Genomic DNA, 23,142 nt, shown 5'->3' on the forward strand with positions numbered 1-23,142 from the left:
AAAGGATAGACGTTTAAATACCATATCTGCTCTCTGCTTTTTCTGATGCAGTTCTGAAACATTCTTCTTAAAAGAAAAATAATGAAGAAAACATTCTCTCCATCTGCATGATGCTTTTTAGTCTCTGTCTCTGTCTCTCTCTCTCTGTCTCTCTGTCTCTCTCTCTCTCTGTGTGTGTGGGGGGGTGTGTGTGATGACTTGCTGTTTCATTTTTTTCTGGTTGATAAGACACCTATTTTTTTTTAATAAACAACCGGTGATTTTCTAAAAATAGACAGGCCTATCTAGACTTCAGTGTGTACTAGTCAGCCTTTCCACGCTTTTACAATCAGTGTAAAACATTCTAACCTATATGTTTGATTTCGTGCACTAGTTTGGTTTCTTGCACTAGAAACCTAATATACTGATATAGAAACAAAGTGAGCAGTCAGCTGAACTCAGGGACACTGGCGGTGGTCCCTGGATCCTTTCTACACATGTAAAAAAGCTATTTTAATATTAACGAAAAGATTAACTGAGTGAGAGATGCAGAAACAGGCTGGGCTGAGGGGTGAGCACTGTTAGAACACAAGAGCAAGAAGGACGGATTACCTTGTGCTTTGTAACTGGATCTCAGAAGGAGATGCCGGCACTTCCTTCAGGACCGTGGCATCAACACCTCTCACAATTTACCAGGCTACAGAGCGCTCTGCTTCTCGCTCTTGGCCTTCCTTCATTCTGGGCACAGGCTTCTTTGCTTCTCCCTCTAATCTGGATTAATGCAAAACAAGTCATAATCCGTATAAATTTACCAAGGCTTTGAATGGCAAATCGGAGCTGGCTGGGCTGTAAGAACTCACCCCTCCCACCCCCCCCCCCCCCCCACCGTGCAGCTGCAAGCCTAGAGGGAGCAGAAAGAGCCAAAGCTGGGATTCAGCTGGCTTCTGTTACTGACTCTCAGCCCACACTAGCTCCCATTTCTTTTATTGTCTCCCAACAACGGGTCTCCTCTCAGTTCCAATTAGGTAAGACAAAGACCCCAATCAATGAACCCACGAACAGGCTCGGCTCCAACAACACATTCAGAACCCCCCTAGTGCTCAGAAGCGTTCGGGCCCAGAGTTTCCTCTCCAACCTCGATCTCTCAACACAGGCTTGCGCTTCCTCTGCGTTCTAGAGGTATGGTCTCTGGGTCAAATGAATGCAAGCCCCTCTTCCTTCTTCATTCCCTCAACCTAAGGGATTGGGAACCTTCAATATATCCAGAAGAAAATCTGGGCTCCAGTAAATAATCACCCTATCACATCCCATTCAAATTATTTCCAGATATATCTGCTCCATCTCAGTCAGCATTTTCGGAAGGGCTCCCCCCCCTTCTATCTCATTTATTGACCCACACTCCTCGCATAGTGCTACAATATGTGAAATACCTGTATCTTTTTATACCACAGCCTGATAGAGGTCACGCAGTTAATGCCAGGGGATGAGTGACTGGGCATTGCTAACACCAATGTAGTAATAATTTGGACCAAAGACAAAGAAGGAACCTGAAAAATAATATATACTCTCTGGCTACAGGGCGGTAGTCTGTGCTATAAAGTCTCAGTTTCATTGTTTTTTAGAAAATATAACTTCATATTCTTTACATTGATCCCATTTCTCCCTATAAGCAAAGGTTACCAACAATATGGCTGCCAGTTTAACAAACTGAAAATTGAAAATAGAACTGAGCACAGGCCTCATTTAAGAATCTGTGTTTGCTGCTTTGGTTTTGTTTTGTTTGGAGACAGAGAGGGGTGTGTCATCCAGGCTGGTCTCCACACCTGATCCCAAGTGATCTTCCTGCCTATGGCCTCATAGGAAAGCACAGGGCTCCATCCACTAGACTGACCACCAGCTTTAAGTGTTTGGCTCTCTATACAAAATATGCTCTACTGAGACCTGGGGTTTGTGCATAACTATTGAAAGTACCAACAACAAAAAGTGTCAATGGAACTTATTCCTATTTCATACTGGCGAAAAGGCATTCAACTTTACATGAACAACGGGACTTTTGACAGATTAATTTAAAGCTGGTATTGCAATTGTGTAGAAAACAAATTAAGCCATTGAGAAGCAGTCCTGGGAACTGTACCTGTTCTTCAGCAAGGCGCAGAAACTGGACCGAAAACAAAGACGTGTCTACATAATCGTTCCTTCCGTTTTCATTTTGAATTGTACAAAGTTTTCTATTACTTATGAAGTGTACATGAACATTAAGTAGTCAAAAATGGAAAAGATTGTATTCTCTCCCTTTTCAGTGTAAAATGTTGAAAATTTCTAAAAGCCATACTGAAATATATATATATGTATATATATAATGTGTGTGTGTGTGTGTGTTATTCAAAATGGATTGTCTCTTTTTAAAAGTATTTTTATTGCTTTTAGTCATGAGTGTGGGTATGTACAGGTGAGTTCAGGAGCTCCAGGACAGGGGTGTGGGGATCCCTGGAGATAAAGTTAGGGTCACTGCCTGTCATCAGTACTGGAATCTGCCTAGCTATTTTTCCAGCTCCCAAACTGAATTTTCAGCTAGCATCAATGAAAATTCTGGAGCCTAAGTCTAAAATGTGGCAGGTAAGTAACTATAGGAACTCTATGGATGCTTTAAAGGTGACCGGGAAGAACCCTCAGCACACTCACGCCCTCTCACGCCCTTGTTTCGAAACTGTCACAATCTAAATTCAGCCTCATTAATAAAGGAGGCAGAAACACTTATCACAGGCCACACTCACAGTAACTAGCATTTCTAGAAAGATAAACTTTTTTTTTGATTCACCTTTAGTCTTCAGCATGGTTCCTTCTCAAATTACACAAAATGTACTTTAAGAAGCACTCACTACCTGCTACAGATGTCCAGGAAAACTGAATTATGGAAGTCGGAAACATATGGTGGTCGCCTATTGCACAAGGAAGGTACATATGAAAGTTATAAATTTCTTTTTTAAGTCAGCATTGTAAACGCATTTTATAGGGTTCACGGTATGTATTACATCTGTACGTTTAAGTCTTGAGATATATGTTTTTAAAAAATATTTGTGGTTTGAAATTTTAAGAGAAAGAAATTTTCTTTGTGAGTCAGTAGAAGTAAAGGAGGGCAAAGTCGAACAAATAAAAATAAATGTATGGAAAGACAATCTTGTTTGATTTCTCAGCTGGTTATCCTGAAAAGGACTTCAGGTCATGGTCTGGCAAGAGTTCACTCACAACACAGAAAAAAAAAAAGTGCCCTGTAGATGAAGCTGCCATTGTTTGCGATCCTGTTCTAAAGCAGATAAATGAATTTGAGCAACGTGAGGTTGGGATTGATATTGTTCTAAAAATCAGATTAAGAATTCAGCCTTGCAAGTGTCAAAACTGCACCAATATCAATTTGCTTGTGAAGGGAAACGAAAATCAATTTTCTTGCCAATCCTTTGCCTATCAAAATGTGTTTTCATCTCAATTATTTTATTAATAACTTTGAAATAAGGTTCGATTCCAATAACAATTTAAATTGCACAGTAAATACTATCAACAGACACTAAGTACCATCTACTAACTGGGGATCTTCTAGCACAGTTCAAAGCTCCGTTAAAGTGATCTTTTGTGTTTTTCCCCTACCAGAAGCCTCTGTTATCTTTTAAATTTCAATTTAATTGTGAGGATTTTTAAAAGAAGTGTCATGGATTTCTCATTCCAGTTTATTTTAAGATATTTCATAAGCGAGTTATGAGAATGGTTTTGGTTTTAAATGAGTTTAGACAAATATTTACATGTTGAATGTCTTAAAAGTGGAGCGGGTGTTTACAGGTGCTATTGCTGTAGGTCAGCGGCATTAAAACCATGCTTGTATCTCCATAGTAGAAGAGAAATGTTCAGAATGGTCTCTATGTCCAGGCTGGAGATCCAATGACATTTCCTCGCGGGTGAGGGTGAGTGGGTAGGGGGAGACGCAATGAAAAAATAACAACATATGCTTCCTTTCTGGGAAGTTTTATTTGGTTGTATTTTGCATCCTCCTTTGTGATCAGTTGTTGAGTAGCTGCCCGCACTGATTTTCTGTTCTTTTCCAGTCCCTGCTTTGAGGAGGCTTTTGATCACTCCATGCTAAGTGGCGGTAAGAAATTGAGCATTTAATGTTGAGGACTTGCAGATAGAAGGAGAGAGGAGCCCCTGAGGCGCGGAAAAGGCTCTCAGATTCCGGTCCCAAGATCCAGTGCAAGTTGGGAGTAAGGGAATCGCAAGAGAAATTTCTCCTTATCAAAATTTAAGTCGCTTCCGTATGATCCCGCTCAATCATAACTCAGGCCACGCCCTGCCTCTTTGTTTCCGTTTATAATTACAACTCTAAAAAAGGACCTCAATTTAGACCCAGAGTGAGCTTAATTGGGTACTCTGCTGGTTTGCTTTTTAAACTATCATTTATTGCTTGGTATTGATACAAAGCGGACAAAAAGATTTTTTTGAAAGTCTGATTGGGGCATCCTAAAACTCTGGAGACCGATCTTCCAGGAAAAACATTTAAGAATTCAAATTTCCGATGAGGTTCCACACCTGAAATTAAAAATTCAGCCCGGCTTTCTGAAGTCTGAGTTGCTTGGGTCAATATCTGCATTTCCTTTCATTTCTTCATCTCGGTTTCCATTCTTTCTGGTATTGGTGCCTCCCCTCCCTCCCCCCACTCCCACCACTGCTGAAGACATTCTGATTTACAGTTTGACTGAGAGCTGCATTTCTGTTTAGAAGGTGAAATGTCCAAGTCAGTTAGCCAAATTATTCCCCGACGGTTCCAATATTGCGCCAGAGTTCCAGAGTCAGTTATTTTTATGTCCGACTGTATTTCAAATGTGCGGGGTGATAAATAAAACCCGCCTCAAACTTCAAACTATCTCAACCTGATGAGGAACAATGACAAAAATTAACCCAGCCGAAGCGTCGGGTTCTCGTGAGCCTCTGGTTCATAAATCACGGTGCGTGTGGTGCGCCCACTTGCAGCCGCGCCTAGGCGCGCCTAGGCGGTGAGCGCGGCTCGGAAGCCGCGGCCCAAATAGGGATCGGACAGACGGGATGCAGAGTTCAAGTCATCCGTGGAAGGGGCGTGATGCGCGGGGGCCGGGAGGGAAGAAACTCCTGGCCACGCCTAAGCGACCCCTAACTAATTCGCCATTAACAGTTCTCCCAGGTGTTGTGTGTAAAACCGAAAAGGGGCTCGAAAGGGAGAGGAGAGGGAAGTGTTGAAGGAATGCAAGCCGAAGTTCTCCACCCATCCCTCTGCTGGCCTTGTCCCGTGAAAGGCAAATTCTTTTCTGCTCTTTCCAGTAAGCCCTTTTTGCAAAGCCGGGGGAGGCCTTCTGGGGAGCTGAGCTCGGTGCGGCCAATCCCTGAGCTGCCTGCTGGAGCCTCCACTCCTCAAAGCACACTTCCCAATCCAACAGCCAGACTTCCACTTAGCCCGCACCCCTTCTCCCAGAGCTGGAAGCTGACCTCTGGCCTCTGGGTGTTTGACCCGCTGGGACAGAGGGTGGTCCCGCCCCCTGGCCTTGAACCGCGCACCTGTTCGAGAGCCGGGCCCCGGAGCCCGAGAGGACCCCGTGGCTCTTGGAGGCCGCAGGGGGTCGCGGCCATCTCGGCGCCCGGCGTACAGTGTGCTCGGTGGGTATAGGCTTCCTCCTTCTGGGGTCTGTCACTAGCGCCCGTCTGTCCACGGAGCTCCAAAGCCAGCCCTGCGTTACACTTCCGAACGGGTCGGCGCTTCCCTAGCCCAATGGCAAGGGCGCACAGCTAACAGCGCAGGGCAAAACCATCAGGAAGATCTGGATCCGGAGAAGCGCGTCCCTTACGCTAAGAGGTGACGGTGACTTAGTAAACAGAGCCTTGGCTGGCGTGCAGTCAGTTGCGAATTCTAGGTCAACCTCAGTGACCTCGGGAAAGCGGGAAAAGAAACGCAGTGCAGGGGTAAAAGGAGGACTTGTTGAGCCTTTTGCACATTTGAACTAAGAATTCCCTAAAAATGAAAAATTGGTTCAAAATACTGAGTTGAAAACTCAACCTGTAAGAGAAGTGTCCCAGTGGTCGGGCCTGGCGACACGGGCACTGGTGAGCGGGCTGCTCTCTAGTGCTGCATGTCCACAGCTTCATCCGCGGAGGTCTGAGACTAAAACGGAAGAGCTTGGCCCTAGCTAGGCAGCTCCGGACCGGCATAGGCATTTAGTGCCGTTGCCCTCGCCTGCTTCACGCCGCCGCTCGGCCTGACACAAGCAGTAACACCTTGGCCTGTGGGCCTTAGCACAAAGCAAGGAATCCAGAGCGTTTCTGGATGGCGGGAGGGAATGGTGCCCTGTCCTTCGCGTGCTTCACGATTTAGGCAAGTGTTTATGGCAAGACCCAAAGGCATTCCAGCCACAACCCCTGCATCAGGCTGAATAATAATCCCAGCCTGGCTGGCGGGTTGGGCGGTGATGAGACAATATATCCAGGTGGGGGGTAGGGAGGTAAGGAAGTGGTGGCAGAAAGTCTGTCAACTATTCTGCTGGGTGGCTGTTTCCCACCCTCCTTGGCCTGGGGCAGCAGTGGCCTCTTCTCGCTGGAGTCCCCTACTATTCCCATTGCTGGCAGCTCGCGGGCCTGGCCTGAAAGCAGGGTCCGGGCCCAGGGCGCCCTCTGGGGACCGTTGGTGGCATAGCCATAAGCCCGACTGTTAAGGGAGCAGTTTTACCTGGGACTCCCTGCAGACCCAGGCTGTACCTGTGTCCAATTCTGGGTGGCAATCAGAACCCTTCACCTCGCAGCCGCTGCAGCCCTAGGACGCCCCAGAAATCCAAGCCCCGCTGCAAGGGAAGCTCTGTAGATGGATGCCTTTTGTTAGGATGGAGAAGGCCCCTAGTTCTCAGGACAGAGAAGGGCCTGCCCTTTCACTATTCTACCTGACCTCCATTAAGATAATACCCCCATATCTATCCCCCCCCTTTTTTTTTACAGAAATGTAAAAGCCATTGTTGAAATGGAAGCCTCCACATGGGCAGAGGAAGACGGTGGGAAATGAAAAAGGCAACCTGAGGGGGAACCTGGACAAATGTTAACAAGGATTCCTAACCCTGGTGTGAAGGCTAACCTCAGGATTAACTGAGCCTGACCAAGACCCAGTCCCCTCCAGCTGAGGGATCTTTCCCAGTGAAGTTCCCACTTCCCCACACAGTAAGCTGGAGAGAGCCCTTTGCCACACCTTCATTTTCATTTGCAACCCCCCAATGACCTTTTTGGTTTTCCCAGTAGTGAGGTTCTCTATCTCCCCCACCCTTTTTCTTCTTTTTCTATAGTCAGGACTTTATTACTAGGTCAACAGTGAAAAACTGTCTAGGTCCTGCATGATAACAACTAAGACAAGTGTAAAGTGACCTGTCTCCAGGGCGGTAACCTGCAGTTCCTATGGACTCTCCATTGCACAATTATTCCTGATAATATGTATGCTTTTTTTTTTTTAAGAATAAACCATCTCGGGGCAGTTACAGTTGCATTAGTGTATGTTGTGGAAATACGCTCGCATTTAGAGGACTTTATTAGAAACAGCTGGGACGTGAATGTTTCAAACCTGAGTCTCCTTACCCTCAATATCTACTTTCCATTCTGACTTCCCCGAGAGCATCCACATAATGCATGCTCTCTGTGTGTAATACAAGACACTTGTTTAATAAAGCGAACGATTGTCTGTGTCAGGGAGATTGGTCCTCTCTCCCTCTCTCAGCCCATGTGCAGAGCAGATCAAAGACCTAAACTACCTCTGTCTTTCTAAAGACAGCCAGATGGTGTCTTGATTTTTCTTCAGTTTTTTTTTAAAGCAATAGAATTCAAAGCACTAAAGAATCTGCATGGGTACAACAGATGAAAGCTCATCCCAGGTAAATTATTATTTTTTTTTTAATGTCACGCATGCTTTACTTTAGTCTGCTAAGGTTTGGGGATGCTTTGTGAGAGTACTTACAACAAGCATGTAAATGCTGTGTAAAAACTTAAGGCTGCATAAAATTGAAATCAGAATCCAGAGCCAAGATGAGAAGAAAACAAGAGCTCTGGTGTGCATGTGGGACAACACACAGTTTATTAAAGGAGAACTTGAAATTTGCCTCTGAGCTTCCTAGCAGCAAGGGAAAGAAGTAAAAAAGCATGATCCTCATTATACAAGGAAAAGTCGAATCATTTCTCTGTGGTAAGAGGTCCCTGTGTCGTTCCTGAATTGACCAGGATGATGAGGCCAGCAGTAGCAGCAGCAGCAGCAGCAGCAGCAGCAGCAGCAGCAGCGAGGGGGTGTCTTATATTCTGCTCCATTAGGGAATCACCTGCTCCTGTTTCACCCAACAAATTCCTGGGCTGTGGTTTTACTTCACTGCACAGAAGTCAAAGGTGCAGCTCTATAGGGATGCAGTTTATCTAGAGACCTTAGGAACCAGTCTTGAATTCAGCACTGGCTTCTTAGGGTTTAAACAGAATACAGGCTACAAGCCCTGGCAAAGTGCTTAATCTTCCTCCCTCCCTTGCTGCCTCCTTCCCTCCCACCAGATTCTCTTTACAATATGGAGGCATTTTGTTTATAGAAAGGACATTCCAGAGACTGATACCTAAAGACTCTCCAACAGGATCTTCTCTGTAGCCCAGGCTGCCCTCAAACTCAGTTTAGCTTCCCAGCAAGCTTGGACAATCACACCTTGCCTAAGAAACTTCAGAAGCATGGGCTTGTCCCTGCCCTGCCCTTTTGACTGTCCTCAGTGTCCCTCAACTCTGTCACTTGCCAGTTTTCATTCTGGCAGCTTCAGAAGGGCATTTCTATATCTGTGCTCCAGAGAAAATAAGAACAAAATTTGGTCTCCAAGGCTTGTCAGTACAGAGGCTGAAGACCTCTGTGTGGCCTCTGTGTGGCAGCCTGTAGGGTGATCTGGGTCCCCCTGTGCAGTATGGGTTTGAACAGTGGCTAGATACATCTGAGTATTCTGGAAAGTCAGAGTGTCACTCTGGTTTTGCAGGAACATCAGTATTCCCCTAATGATGGGAGACTTGGAGCCTGGGGAAGAAGAAGGGAAAGTTTCCTTTCCCTTGTTCTCGATCACCTGTCTCCTCACCTTGAAATGCTGAGTCAAGAAGCAGGTTGAGTTTTATGAAGACAAGTTCTCCTTGGTACTGGATCCACCCTCTAAGACTGACTGGGAAGGCCCACTCTGCAAGTGTCCTTCCTTCTTTCCTTCTCTCCCTCCCTGTTTCCCTGCCTCCCTCCCACTTCTGTCCTCCCTCCCTGTTTGGATCATATTGGATGCTCACCCTCCTGCTGAAGCTTCCATGTTTAGAATGGGTTACATATCCACCCAGTGCATCTCAGTCTATTTCCCAAGGTTAACTGAGCCCAGATTAAAGGAATGTATGTGCAACTTCCTCTTCAGCTAGAGTGTAAACTCCCTGAGGTCAGAAGCCTGCTGCTGTGTTTGTCTTGATCTTTTGAATATAGAACAGCAGATAATTTGTTTCCACTTGCTCCAGGCGGCTCCAGGCAGCTCCAGGCAGCTCCAGGCAGCTCCAGGTAGCTCCAGGTAGTGGGGTGTGATGGGATAGGCAAGTGAGAAAGGCTTGGAATAAGCAAATGGAGCATAAAGGCATGCTGGCTTTGTCACTGGCTCCAAGATCCCAAGAAATAATCAAACATCTTTAGATGAGGGAATCTCAGCAGCACCAACATTATGTGGTATTAAATTTACCTCCCAGCTGAGAGTAGTCAGGCTTTCTTCTGAGTTCACCTGCATGACATGTTTGCTTGTTTGTTTGTTTGTTTTAAAGATTTATTTATTGTTATATGTAAGTACACTGTAGCTATCTTCAGACACACAAGAAGAGGGCGTCAGATCTCATTACAGATGGTTGTGAGCCACCATGTGGTTGCTGGGATTTGAATTCAGGACCTTCGGAAGAGCAGTCAGTGCTCTTAACCGCTGAGCCATCTCTCCCAGCCCGCGTGGCATGTTTTTTAATTTGACACTTAAAGAATCTTCTATGTTCTCATGATATCTTATAACCCCTTCTTCTTGAGACAGGGATTGATGTAGCTCAGGATGACCTCAAACTCACTTTGTAGCTCAAGCTGGCTTTGAACTCCTGACATTTCAGTCACCACCTTCCACGTGCTGTGATTACTGACATGGGACACCATGCCCAGCTTTTTCTTCCTTTTCAGTTATATAACACTCCCACCCTACATTAACTTTAGGATGGATGATGATTAGAGATAAGCTTGTGAAGCCTGAGACAATGTTAATATCAATTCTCTCCAAAATGCTGACCAATGTTTTCACCATTGAACTCAATACTTTGGTATTTATTTATTAAACATTTAGAATAATATTTTATTACTTCTTTGATAATTTCATATATGCATGCAATGTATTTTGATCATATTCACCCATAAAACCTCTGCTAACTCCTCCAAGATCAAACCCCTACTCCCCACCTCCTCCCAATTTCTTGTTCACTTTTCTTTCCATTTTAATAATCCATCGTGTCTAATCTGTGCTGCCCCTACACTTTTGGATGTGGGCCTATTCCCTCAACTATGGTTGACCTTCCTGAGGGGCATGCCCTTAAAGAATACTAATCTTTCCTCCTTAGTGTGTGTGTGTATCCCCTACTTGATAAATATTGTTCACGAAATAAAAAGTAGTCTTTTAAAACAATGCCAGCTACTTTGATATAAAGAAAGTTCTGCTAACAGTGTGCTATTATCTGGCAAGGCTGCCATCTTGAGAGAGCAGGGATGCAAGTCTCTCGTATTTAGATCTTGCTGTCAAGTAGGGGTTGAATCACCCAGGACAGATAGCTGGCCCATTGCTTAGCTCAGACACAGGTGCAGCTGGAAAGACACAGGCTTGATGGGTGGCAGAGAGTAGAGGCACCATGGAGAACAGTTTCCAGTCGTGAGGATAAGTAACAGGTCCTGAGCTGTGCTGTTCTGGTCTCAGGTGTGCTGGGTAGGCAGCAGTGAGTCTACCAGGTCCTGGAAAGAAGCATTCAAAAAGCCTGTTGTTCTTGTGATATTTTTTTCTAAGCTCCTGCTCTGCCAAGGAAAGGGAAGTTAAAAAGGCCCCTGACACCGTGTGTCTCTGTGTGTCCTCTTTCCTTTTTTTTTTTTAAGATTTATTTATTTATTATATGTAAGTCACTGTAGCTGTCTTCAGACACACCAGAAGAGGGAGTCATATTTCATTAGGGATGGTTGTAAGCCACCATGTGGTTGCTGGGATTTGAACTCAGGACCTTCGGAAGAGCAGTCGGGTGCTCTTACCTGCTGAGCCATCTCACCAGCCCCCTCTTTTCTAATAGAATAATAATAACATTCCAAAGGTTTTTCATGAGTCATGAAACTAACTGCTAAGGTGTATCCAGCAGTTTCTGAATAGCAGCAGCATATCCCAAAACCATTGGGTCAGGTGGCTTTTGGGGCATCTTTCCTTGACTCTGTGATGTAGAGGTTCACTTCTGTACCTGTGTCATCTAGAACTAGAGCTCGAAGTTTTCTGTGAATGAGGACCTGCACTTGGAGAAAGCATCGCTTCTCCATCACCTTCATCCTAAATAGAGTCCTGTGACTCCTATTTAATGTCTACTGATGAGAGGGGAACTTCGAAGTCTGTGTGCCTGCAGAAGAACCAGGAGACATGCATGTATTTTCTTCAGTACAGGAAAGTAAAAGAATCTGATGACTCCTTAGCTTTGTCCTTGCCTTAAACTCAGGAAACTCTAAAGCCAGGATGGCTACAGAACAGGGAAAGTTGAATCTTCTGTTTAACTGAGGGAAGGGGGGGAATGGAGTAACTGTAGTCTAGGGTTCAGGTTTGCTCCTCTGGGGCGATTTCAAGGACAAAGTTCTCTTGGAGGTCAGGGCAAATTATACTCCATGGAGCTGAAACAGGCTTCCTGAAAGAAGATGAGGGTATGAGGAACCAAATGATATCCACTGGTTCTGGAAACAGCCTCCTTATGTCAGAGCCCCAAAGCTTCCTATTACTGATTCCCCTAGTTTTTTTTTTTTTTTTTTTTTTAACTATGAGTGTGTTACCGGTGATGTAGAACTGGGAAAGGTTTAGCAATGTGCTTAGTGGTATTTCCAAATCCAGGAATTAATCATCCCTGGCCTGTCACACTTAGTCTCCATACATGTCATCAGCACTTTCCTCTCCTCCTCCATCTTGGTTAGCATTTTATTTTTTATCTTTAATGATTTAACAGATGTCAAACCCTATGTTGGCCTGACAAGAACGGACATTGCTTGAATGTCTCTGCCTAGGTCTGGTTCATTTATGAGGGGGAGAACAGACCACTGATGTCATTTTCATGTGTTTTGGTAGAAATTTCAGGGTCCCCACTCCCCAATGGAAGGAGTTTTACACTTGTAAAGTGATTGCAGTCTTCTTGTTAAGGTTTTTCCAACACAGTCTTGAGTTTTACCTTTTTTGCTTAGAGTGTACAGTGATATCATTGAGTTCAGAAGGGTACAGTCAAATTTTCCAGATGATAAGTACAGTGGAAAGCACAAGAAGATGTCTCCTACTTCTAAGGCAGACAACGGGCATTACAAGCTGACTGTGATGAGACAGACTAGAAGGAGCTCTGTGCTACCTCTTCTTAGAACAATTGCATTCGTTATTTAAATAGTCTGACATTGTTTTCATTCTTGAACTTATGTGTGGGTCTAAGAAGTTCAGCCAGACGCTCAGAACTGTGTGGCAAGTTGGTGTGATTGGCTGGTATTCACTGGCCATACCCAGAGACTCAAAGGAAGCCCCTCTAGCCAAAGGAAGAATTAAATGGGTAGTGGTGGGGGGAATCTTGTGAGTGCCAGAAGACACATCATATAAACTCTATGGAACATGAAGAAGACCTGGTCTCTGCCTTTAAGACTTTATAGCTGAATGAGCTGTGTGGAAAAAATTTAAAAGGCCATTTAACTATACGAGTAGAGCAGAGAAGTCGTGGCTAGAAGCAAACTCATTACCTAAAGGAAATGTGGGTGAGACTATTTGGCCAGTACTGTTTCAGGCAAAAATGTCAAAAAGCAACCATGCAGGAGTCAGGGCCGAGAGAAGGAGTCCAAGCTGAGAAGTGGTTTCTGGGGCCCACTGTTTTGCTCACTACTTCTAGTCTATGACTTACAGGAAGTCCTTTAACTTTTATAAGCCTCAATTTCTTTCATTGAAAAAAGGCAGGGTAAAATGGGCCCTGAAAATGCATTAAGTAATGGTGAAGGCAGCAAGAAATTGCACACCTGAAAGTGCTTTGAGATGGGAAAGTGCTAAATAAAGGTGAAGGCAGACACCTTGCACCCTATCCTCTCACTGACTCTTCTCTACCTCTTCCCCTCCCTTCCCTACACTCATATCCAGCCACAAGCTATAGTCCTTCACTGCAACCCAAGGAAAGACTCCAACAGGAAACAACTTTGGTCTTTGGAGTATGTTCTTTGGCACCATAAGCATATGTAAAAATAGTCATTTTATCAGAAACCAGTTTTCTCCTGCAAACTTTGCTGAAAGCATTCTCTTCGAGACGAGAAACATGATTTAATTACAGGAGAGGTGGCACTTGGTCATGGCTATGCATCTCTCTGGGAAGCCATTTGCCAAAGCATAATTGCAGGACACTGGTGGGTGGGTACATGCCTTTTGTTTATAAGGTGGAAAAGAGTTTCAATCGCCTCCCCTCCTGCAGGGTAGAGCCATGAAGAGAGCAGCCGGCAGAATTGCAGAGCCATGGGAAAGCATGATCAAGGGAAAGCTCTTCCACTCTCATCCTGAATGTAGAGTCCTAGAAGAGAGCTGCAGCATCTGCGGTGTGAACTCCACAGAAGACTGAGAGTCAACTGACTGCGCTGCTCATCAAATCATCGGGCAGGCCTGACATGGGCAACCATCAGAAGTAAATGTTTGAAAAAGGCAATTCAGCGAATCGACTATTCAAAATCTCTGTCAAATATAAGGTGTCTTTTTTGTTTGTTTGTTTGATTTGAGTTCTAGAATGATAGTCATGAACTATCACCCACCCCATCACACCTAGCATGCACCTATTGATTGATTGATTAAGATAGTCTCACTCTGTAGTACAGGCTTGCCTGGAACCCATTAACTCACTATATATTTGAAACAGGGTTTCATGTAACCCAAACTTACTTCTAACTTGCTGTTCAGCCAAGACTGGCCTTGAACTCCTGATCCTCCTGCTTCCACCTCCCAGTTTTTGGAATTACTGGCTTGCACTACCACCATGCCTGGCTATGGTGATTATTGATCCAAATGAAAGTGGAATGAATCCAAATTTCTCTGTGCAAAGATGAGAGAGGATCTCAGATCTTCAGGAAATAAATTAGAGAACTCTGTGGAAGACGTGTTTGATAAGAGAGGAATAGAAGAAACAGGTAGAGTGTTTTTATTTAGCATAGTTATAGTGTGTTCTGCAACCTGTCACTGTAGCTGTGAGAAGAGAGTCCACCACAGCATTGCTCACAAGGAATGGGTGATGCATGTAATTAAAGAAACATAAAGGGCTGAGGGCTGGTTCCAACTTAAGTAAAAGGCGTGAAGGAAAAGGGAAGCACTAGATCCCTTTAATAATGATGGCACTCAACTCAGGGAAGAAGAGTGGCTTTTCTAAAGCATCATTAGATAACACCTTTGAACTTGAAGTGTTAGTGCTCTAAAGGCATTTGTGAATTTCTCTTCTGGCTTCTGAGACACTGCCTGTATTGGTTAGGGTTTTACCGCTATGAACAGATACCATGACCAAGGCAACTCTTATAAGGACATTTAATTGGGGCTGGCTTACAGATTCAAAGGTTCAGTCCATTATCATCAAGGAAAAAGTATGGCAGCATCCAGGCAGACATGGTGCAAGAGTAGCTGAAAGTTTTACATCTTCATCCGAAGGCTGCTAGCAGAATACTGACTTCCAGGCACTCATAGTGACACACCAACTCCAACAGGGCCACACCTTCTAATAGTGCCACTCCCTAGGCAGAGCGTATACAAACCATAACACTGCACTTCCACCCCTTCATCCCCACCCACTACTTGACTGTGTCTGCTTCTTTGTACCAAACACAGGCTGAGTTAATAGCAAAGTAAGGAACTGAGTCTTCTGGGAAGGAGATAGGAACTTGGAAGCCGGCCTTGTACATACATAATGCTCAAGGCTGTAGGAACTTAGACATTTTAGGAATTCTCTTTCTGTGGATGGGCTGGTTAGTTGCTTTTTGTTGTTGTTGTCAATTTTACATAAGCTCCAGTCAAGAGGGCATCTCACTTGAGAAACTAGCTCCATCAGGTTGACCTATACAGAACTCAGTGAGGCATTTTGTTGATTAATGAGTGATATGGAAATATGGAAGGTCCAAGACCATTATGGCATTGCTACCCCTGGGCAAGGGTCCTGGGTTTTATAAGAAAGCAGGCTGAGCCAGCCATGAAGAACAAGCCTTTAAGCAGCACTCCTCCACGGTCTCTGCTTCCGTTCCTGCCTTGACTTGCCTTCTTGATGGATTACAAGCTGTAAAATAAAATAAGCCCTTTTCTTTTCTAGTTGCTTTGGTCTGTGTCTCCATCACAGCAGCAGAAAATTAACCAGGATAGTAGGCAGTAAGAGGAGAGAATGAGTGAAGACCCCTCAGAGTGGTGATCAGATAAAAATATGTCCCACAAAAGAACAAAAGACTGTTTCAGGAGGGAGTCACTGGTGAAATCACGAAGTGTTAGTTATTGTAGAGGTAAATTCCACCCCGGGACTCAGGCCAATGACTTCAGAATTAAGGTTTTAACAATCAAAATTGTAGGAAGCAGTTTCCCAATAAGTGTGGAAATTTTCAAACTTTAGAATGATCTGTTAATCACACCCACTGTTCCCCATTTGGATCTAGAGCGATCTAAAATGGAACGAGTTTCCAAGTAATCCTAGTCTTGCTGCTTCAGGCTTGGAGAACCACACTGTTTGGGAACCTGGAAGCTGGAAAACAGCAGGATTGTTTAGGGACTAAAAGGGTCAAAGGGGACTGAAGGAAGAGTAGCTAGGGGGTGGGGACACCCAGTCTGCTCACCACTGAAGCCTTGCTTAGCCATCTGTGACATGAGTGATATGAGCAACAGAGTGGAGTAGGTATTTCAGAAACTTTGAAGCTGAGGATTTTTGCCAAGACGTATAACTTCTTTGAATTTTTTTTCCTTTAAGCAGTGACTTTTAAAAACTTATCTCTACACAGCGTTCTTAGGAGAAAATGAAACAATATGACAGAGATGGGACAACATTCATGTCAGAGTGTGGTGCTCAAATAAATAATTGCTGAATCTGAGAATATACCATATTTATATAAGGGCAAAATAGCTTAGTGGTGGCAATAATGACTGCCTTTTTCTAACTTTCTGCAACCCTCCAAAAATGATTGTCACTCTGATGCTGTCTACAGGTTATAAATTAAGCCAAGAAAAGAGGCTTGCCATTTTTGGAGACAGAGAGATTAATACCACATTACAGAAAAAGTTCTCCTTCTTCTGCTTTTAGAATGTGCCATTTAGGACAGTTCTGACTCCCAAAGTATTTCCCTCTGGTCATTTTTAAAAATAAACATTTTGATTAATCTTTTAACATGTCTTTCATTAGTGTGCTGAGTGAGCATAAATCATCACAGCATGTTTGAGGAAACACTATGAAAAGCTGCCTGTAGTAAAAAAGTGTGAATGCATGCTAAGAAACTTTATGGGAAGCCAGAATTGCGCTGTCAATATTCCCAATTAAACATGAGGATTCTGGGAAGACTCTGTTTAAATAATTGAACTCCATGGGAGAGGTAAGCATGCCAGAATTTTGAGTAATTAACTGTAAATGATTGTACAAATGTTCCAATCTAGTGATCAATAAAAGGCAGGTCCAGATCATGCCAGCTAGCAGCAACATCATTAAGGCTCTAAAGACCAACAATGAGGCTTACACCACATAAGACATGTGTTCCATATATCTGGTTTTTAATTGACATTTAATGTGGAAGAGGAACGATTAGTTCTTGCTCTCCCTGTCCTCTTCTCCTCATGGCTGTCACTCATACACTTTCCATCTCCCTCCTCGGGAAAAATAAAAGCTGAATTGTAACGCACTTAGAGCTGCCTTTAGTGCTCACGTTATTACAGCAACTCCAGTGCTAACACCAGCTAGCTTACCTCTCGATGGATGGCGTCAACCTTTCAGCCCAGCTAGACATAAACACTCCTAGAGTGTTCATGTCCCTCTAGCCTGCATATTCTTCCTAATCGTCCTCTAGTGACATCTCCTGTCCAGGGATCTGAAGGACACATGAAAGTTTCCTTTTCCTTACTCAGTGTCAACCTCTTGACTTCAGTTTCCCATTTCTGCCTCTCCCCCAACCCCGAGGATTTACTGGAGTTCTTCTCCACAGCTAAAGTGCATATGCAAAGAAACTCTTTTCAAAGCTTTAACATTTCTGTTATTATTATATTTGATTGAAAAGTTGATGGCTATAGTATTCCTCTTAAAAGCCTTTATATTTGTTATCCGCTTCCTTCAGGTTTTCATGTCATTCTAGCTAAGTCTGACTCTTCCAGTCAGGCATATAGAGCTCTTTCCCGACAGAAGTTCCTTAATTTCTTTGTCCTAGGTGTTCTGCAATGTCAAGGTGATGTGGATGGTGGACATCTGTTTGTTGCTTATTTTGTGAAACACGAGACGGGCTCTTTCAATTTATGAACTTAAGTCCTTCACATATAAAATTTTCTCAATTTTTCCTGCCCTGTTAGCTTTTTATTCTTCTTTTTAAGACTCTTTTTGTTTTATTGTTAGACCTGGGCTGACCTCTTAATGTTTTATTTTAATGTAATTATTTTCTTTTACTTCAGCAGATCTCTGTGTTCTCCTTTCGATGTTTCTTGGAGAGTCTCAATGTTATCCCTCATTTACCTTTCATTTCTGCCGTGATATTTTCATTGTAAAGATATTCCTTAAAACCCCTTCTGTTTTGCTTTGCCGTCACTCTCTCTCTCTCTCTCTCTCTCTCTCTCTCTCTCTCTCTCTCTCTCTCTCTCTCTCTCTGATCTCATGGAAGAGTAACATATTTCATATGTCAAAGTTATATCCAGTGACACTATAGATGTTGATGAAAAATTAGCTGTAGGATAAATGACTGAATCATAGCTTATTAGAATTTGGAAATCCTTTTGTCTTTCTACATTATTTCCACTAAGTTGCTCATTTTATCTACTTACTTCATTCTCCATTTTTCATAGTAGATGGCTTTCTTGAGCACACGGCAAGAGCTGGTGGCTCCAGTGCCCCAACATTAAACAATGAGATCCAAAGAAGCTATGGCTTCCCTTATGGTTGTATGGAAGAGGCAGGTAATTTATCTATAAGTGCCGAACAGTTAGCACTTTGGGCTTATCTTTCACCCAGCAAGACAGGAAGTAGGTGATGGAGCAAATACATGCCTCACTTCCTTTTCCTTGCCTCTCCCAACAGCAGTCTGTTCCAAATTGCAATGACTCCCTGTTCATCTCTGGACACCTATTACATGACTAGTTTTCCAGACAGCATTTTCTTGAGAATTTGTGATAAATTGTAAGTGCATTCTGCTTTATGTTTGTCTGAGCCTCAGCGTCTGGTTTCTCCAGTCTCATTGGGATTGCACTCTCCCTCTAAGAGGCATCAGATTAGATTTGCTTCAGGACCTATGTTCTAGAGCTAAGATCCTCCTATGCTGAGAAGTGTTTGGGGTATTCAATGTTCATAAGAATCACCTGGAGAATTCTGTACAATACAGACTCTGGTTCAGATCTTTTGGGCAGGGACCTGAGGTTGTTTCCAACAAGCTTCCATGTGGGGCTGCCATCACAGGCTCATCAATCGCTTCTTGTTACAAAGCCACAGAAAACACAGGATTAGGCCATTGGTGTTGGTGCCTTTTGGTAGCAATCCCTGGTGTCCTCTGGCATCTCAATCATGAAAACATCCACCATGGGAGCTATCTCTAGGTACAAATGGGGCCTTCAGTACATGAACATTATGGTTCCAATGACCATAGTAAGAACTGTCATTTAGACTTTTCTTTTTCCTTCCTTCCTTCCTTCCTTCCTTCCTTCCTTCCTTCCTTCCTTCCCTATTTTCTTTCTTTCTTTCTTTTTAGTATTTTCTTTCTTTCTTTCTTTCTTTCTTTCTTTCTTTCTTTCTTTCCTTTCTTTCTTTCTTTCTTTCCTTTCTTCCTTTCTTCCTTTCTTCCTTTCTTCCTTTCTTCCTTTCTTCCTTCCTTCCTTCCTTCCTTCCTTCCTTCCTTCCTTTCTTCCTTTCTTCCTTTCTCACTCATCATCAGAAGCCTCACAAAAGCAATACAGACTCCTTCAGCTCTTAACTTGCGTCATGCTTATGAGTCAAAGCTGTTTTGTGGCACCTTAAAGTAAATCTACATTTCCTGATACTGCAGGATCAACTGAACCAAAGTGCAGATGTTTAATCTGATCATAATAGGACAACTCTAAAAAAGAAACACATATATGAAGGCCCAATAATTCTCTCTAAATAAGGATTTCTGCTGGTAGATTAGCTGGAAGCCTAAAAACTGGGTATATCTAGTAATATATCTGGAAGTCATGGATAAGAGCTAAGATGTAGGATATATGATCACCTGGAGGATTCTATACAACACAGACTCTGGTTCAGATCTTTTGGGCAGGGACCTGAGAACCATTCTTCCTTAATTTCTAAGAAGCCCTTGATCATCAGGAACAAGTTCTTATCATTTACTTGAGACTAGAATCTTCTATATAGAGAATTAAGGTCTTCCCTTGCCATTTTTCATTGCTTCTAGTCAATAAGCCTGAGTCAGAGCTCCACACAGATTGAACAGAGAAATTCAAAGGTGCCTAAAATAGAAACATTACCTTTTAAGAATCAGAGCATACTGTTACTTAGTAATTTCCTCTAGGACATTCCATCCTTCAGGGAACTTTCTTAAGCCAGAAGATAAACAATTCAAAATAACTTCAGGAAGTCCCAGAAACTGATCAGATTCACTAAGCTCCTCCCTCCCAGAGTAAGAAATAAGTTCTATTGAGGGTCAGTTTCAGACAAACGAAGCTGCAAAAAGACTACTGGGCAAAGCAAAGCTGCAAAGAAAACCTTGAGACCAGAGCACCTGGCTGTTAGAAGCAAAAACCAATCAAGCTCCCTGAAAGAGGTTTAGACCAGCTGATGCACCCAGAAAGGACACACTGAAATCTGTTGAACTGCCTGAAGGCTGTGCATTTGGCTCCAGGTTCTGAGCTGTCACCCATGTGGGGAGGACTTTGGTGATACAGCTGTCTTTTATTAATTTCTGTTCCTATAAGAAACTCCTCATTCATATTTCTGTACATAACTTCTCATTAAAACTCATTGGCTCACCAAACTGGACTTGGGTGGTAACTGTACTTTGGTCTGTCCCGTGTTTCCTATGTAAGATTAGGTGTGTATGTTGTAGGAAAAGACTTGTACATAACACATACTTAAATATAAGCTGGGAATGTGTGTAGGGTGGAGCTTTGAGGAAGTATAGTATACAGACTATAATCTGTATCTAAAATGCTCAAGGTCATGAGGGTAAGATATTGTTGCAATACATGAGATCATAAAGGCTCTACCTCATCCATGAATTAATTCACTTATGGGATCATTATAAAATTAGATATTGAGAGGCCAGTGAAGGAGGCCTTAGTTGAAGAGAGTCAGTTCTTGTCTGTGTGCTGGTAGGAACTGTCTTGTGTCGCAAGCACCTTCATCCCTTTATTGTTTTGCTTCCCAGATGCCAGCAGGTAAGCAACCTCCTTGTCTTTCCCTGCTGCTCTAATAAAATATCCTGTCAGGAGCAACTTGAGGGAGAAAGGGCTTAATTTGTCCCACAGTTAAGGCTTGCAGCTTGTCCTGGTGGGAAAGTCACAGCATTGGAGAACTGGCCATATCACGTCTATAGTCAAAAAGCAGAGAGGGATGAATGTTTCCATTGACCTCATTTTCTCCTTTTCTTTCCCACTTTTCCTTTCTTTTTTCCTGGATGTTCCTAGGAACTTATTACACAAACAAGGCTCATCTTGAGCTTACAGAGATCTGCATGCCCCCTGAGTGCTAGGATTAAAGGCAAATACCAGTACATTTGGTTATTTTCTCCTTTTTTTTTTTTTTTTAAATTCTGGATCCTAGCCTAGGGAATGGTGACACCTAGAGTGGGTGAGTCTTTTCACCTATGTTAATGTAGTCAAAATCGTTCCCTACAAGTGATGCCTAGAGGCTAAATTAACCTAGATAACCCTCAACCATAGCAAGGAGGTTATCTCCTAGGTGATCCCAGGTCCTTTCAAGTTATGTTTTAAGTGCTGGAATAGTCTGCCTGAACTCTTTGAAATAACAAAAGCCGAGATAATTAACCTTAATTACAATAAGGAGTCTATGTTGTTATTGGGTTAACACTACAAAGCTGGAGGCTTAGTGCCCTTAGGAATGACAAACTACCCAATTCCACTAAATTAACATAAGACTGTTTGAGGAAGAGGGGATTCGGGAATGAGGAATGTTAAGAACCTGCGATCACCATCAGGTACTACAATTCCAATCAAGAGTCCCATTGAAAACCTTTAGAAGATTGCAACTGCTTATTGTTTTCAAGGATGAGTCTTATGAGACTTGCACTTATCCTGGAGTTTGGGGAGGGTTGCAGGGGTCGGGTAGGGTGACCAGAGTTGGCAGTTCAAGTGAAAGGTTTTTGTTCACATGTAAAATCAGTTACAGTAAAAGAAGAGCTTGGGTATTACGGTCCTAAGGACTAGAGTTTTCCTCATGCCTGGGTTGCTTGACATTTTCTATCCCTTGGATCTCGGCTGTTGCCTGGCTTTCCAGTCTGAGCAGTCACAGTGGTGGACTGTCTCTGCAGTTCCAAAGCATCTGCTGCTGCCACCACCACCACGTCTTACGATGTGTCTTGTACACTGACTGCTTTGCTCCTCCCAGGGTGTGAAGATCATTCTGTCTTTTAGTTGCTGCAGATTAAGCCATCTCCCTTACCTTTGTACAGGTCCTGCACAACTGACCATCAGATGTATCTTCTTCAGAAAGACATCTGTATTTCTGTAATGCACTGAAACACACTGCTTAGGATTCACCTCCTTCCTTCATTCCAGCTTCTTTCTTGTTCATACTTTCTGAGGATTGTACTTGATAGTACAGGCTTAATAAGTTTTGTGTTGAGATTTGTCTAATGTGTAAAAAGGAAGGCTTTAATTTTTTCCCTGTCTCTTTCACTTTAGATTAATATTTTCAAGAAGAAACACTGTGTCTTATGTCAGGACTCAATAACCTTGGTCTATGAGGAGGCCAGATAATAAATACTTTGGGTTTTTTTAAGCCACATGGTTGGCTGTTGCAACTTTGCAAGAATGTTGTTAGAGTAAGAGAGACCACAGTGTGTAGACAAAGGGACGTGGTTGTATTCTGATAAAACTTTATTTCTAAAAGCTTACTAGAGGCTAGATTTTGAACATTGTGGACAATTTTCTGACTTCTGTATTAAATTAAGGGCAGATTGGAGAGGTGTGAGGCAAACACCTCTCTTCAGTACATGGGAGGCTGAGGACGATCATTAGTTCAAGGACAATTAGAAAATATACAACCAATCTCTGTGCCAGAAAATAAGCAAATAACTCCCAAACAAACAAAAGAGGCCAGTATGAGGCAAAGTATTAAAGTCTTGCAGAATATTAACCTGGGGCTGATTTCTACTTCTGTTACACACGAATATAGATCTCTACAAGTTACTTTTTATCATTTTAAGTCTGTATTTATTAAAATGGGCCTTGTAGGCTTTTATGTTTTCATAAGAGGTAAGTAAAATGAAAATAAAATGGACTTTGAGAAATGTTTGGGAGTGTATAAACACTCTACATTGAAGCGATTTGTTTAATTTTATACTCTTTTTGGGCTCCAACCTGATAACCCAGAATACTCTTGGTATTCAATAACTTATTGCTAAAGATCTAAAAGGAAACGAGCAAAACATTTTTTTTAACTTTTCCCAATTTTTTGTTAGGTATTTTCTTCATTTAC

At 43.0% G+C, this 23,142-nt stretch overlaps 1 long non-coding RNA gene across 1 annotated transcript; it reads left to right on the top strand.

Moving 5' to 3' along the window:
• The first annotated feature begins 5,178 nt into the window (after positions 1-5,178).
• Positions 5,179-14,780, top strand: Gm36767. The gene is made up of 3 exons (XR_379684.3): positions 5,179-5,652; positions 6,979-7,895; positions 13,738-14,780. It is a non-coding gene; the product is annotated as a predicted gene, 36767 (long non-coding RNA).
• Positions 14,781-23,142: the final 8,362 nt, after the last annotated feature.

The sequence above is a fragment of the Mus musculus genome, chromosome 9 (genome assembly GCF_000001635.26).
Source record: "Mus musculus strain C57BL/6J chromosome 9, GRCm38.p6 C57BL/6J".
In the NCBI taxonomy this organism is placed as follows: Eukaryota; Metazoa; Chordata; class Mammalia; order Rodentia; family Muridae; genus Mus; species Mus musculus.